Below are 2,046 nucleotides of genomic sequence, written 5' to 3' on the forward strand. Positions count from 1 at the left end.
AGACACTTAGCCGTGATGTCGCGACTTCTGAGAGCTTCCGTTTGTCATTTGGAATTCCTTTTTACCGCTGCTCAGGGCAGCCTGATGGGCTGGCCAGAATTTAGGAGGCTGGTTTCAAAGACTTTTTTCTCTGCCACCGATTCTCTGGGCGACCTTGAGAAAGTTACCTCAACTCTCTCAATCTGTATTTTATCATCTGGAAAGTGAGGGGGACGGGTGACGTGGGCCCCGGGATTTCTTTCTGCTGTCACGTCTCAAGATCCCATGCTTCTGCGTCAAGGACCGCTAGAACTAGGCCTGATTTCCCAACCAAAGGCCATCCTCAACTCTTCCCAGGATTGAAGCTGCCCGACACACAGGATGGGGGCCTAAACCGAGGCTGCGTGATGTAAGCATTGTTGACAATGACGCCCCAGATCCGAAATAGCCCCCTGGGGGTGCCATTCGATCCCAAACACGCCAAGCAACACGCAGAATTGCTTCCCCTCCTGTGTCTCCGATGGGGGTGAGCCTGCTGGACGTTCTATTCTCACACGTGCACACGCACGAGCCCGCATGCAGACGCGTGCACGCACACACACGCCTGCGTCGTCACCCCTGTGCTTAGGGTTGCGTGTGTGACTAGCTCTGCAAAACGCGTTCGTTTTCGGGAGTTGTGCCTTAACTGCAGACCCAGAATGCGTCCTTGGGCTTCCTGTTCACACTCTCTCTTTATTTCTCTTTCTCACTTTATTCTCTGTGTGGGAGAGGTTACCTGTCTGCGGCCAGCCCGGTTAACATCGATGTACAGAATAGGCTCTGGCCGGGAATGTCCAGACACCGGACAATCGGGTCTCTCCGGAGTGACCGTGTCCTCTCTCTACCCTTCCCTGCTGTCTGTGGAGAGCTGGGAAAGAGGGGAAAGGCGGGCAGGAGTAGAAGGTGATGAAAAGCACCTTTGAGGTGAACACTCGAGGGGACAGAAGTGGATAGAGGCAGCTACTTTCCACTTTTGTCTGAAGATAAATTCCGTCTCCACGACCGGAGTCAAGGTTGCACCCTGGGGGTACCCGGGCCCTACCCATGTTACCTGGTAACGTGTCTTCCCCAGCAGAACCTAGCTCCTTGAGAAGCATTCCAATTCTTCCCGGGTGGACATAGGGCCTGGCCCCAAAGGAGGGCTTACTATCCACGGCATCAGTAAAGAATGCCATCTTGAACTTAGCACTTTTCCATTTGCGAGTTGCTGTTATGTGCCATTCCGTTTGACTCATAAATACACAGTGCTCTCCATTCATCAGGCGAGGGGGTTAAGGCGCAGAGAAGTTGAGGACACGGTCCTGGCTGGCTGGGGAGCGGGTTAGGAGAATTCCCCGCCTGCTCAAGATTGTCCGGGACCCTGCCTCGAGGACACTGGCTTCTCTTTCCCCGGAAGCCCCTTTTCAAGCCACTAGGTAGATCAGAACTCAGTTTCTCATCTGGCCCCGGTCAGTCTGTCACAAAACCTTCTCAGAAATTATTCCAGAACCTTTGCCTTGGCCTCTCCACCTTATCCAATGTCTCCTCTCTAAGCCAGTTTTTCTCCCTCAGATGACAGCTCCTTCTGCTGCCTTAAGAGACCGCACCACCGACAGACCCAGGCCCAGACCATCAAATGCCAACACCAGGCCAGCAGGGAGACCGCCCTCTGCCCTGCTCAGTAGGCTGTCCACACTGCCTCCCTCCAGTCCTGCCCAGCTCCCCTCCCGACCCGGCGCGGGATCCTCTAACGCGAGTGGCAGGGACCATGCTGGGGAAGCAGGCCACACACCTGCAGTGAGATTTCACCGCAGGCAGCTCCGGGGATTTGTCAGTCCCCCCCCCCCCAACTCCCCTTGGAACTTCTGTCCCCACTCCCCTGACCATCTCCAACCTTCTAGAAGGGATAGTGATGGTGGCCATAGCAGCAAGCTCCCTTCTCTGTCCCCCTCCCTGCTCCCATCATCTGCCCCTTCCCCACCCTCCCTCCAACGTACATGCATCCCAGAGGCTTTCGTGGTAAAATTTCTGGTCAAACCACCCTGGCCT

The sequence above is a fragment of the Lynx rufus genome, unplaced genomic scaffold, assembly GCF_022079265.1.
Source record: "Lynx rufus isolate CCGP_SWC_20201006 ecotype Redwood Valley unplaced genomic scaffold, mLynRuf1.p SCAF_20, whole genome shotgun sequence".
NCBI lineage: Eukaryota > Metazoa > Chordata > Mammalia > Carnivora > Felidae > Lynx > Lynx rufus.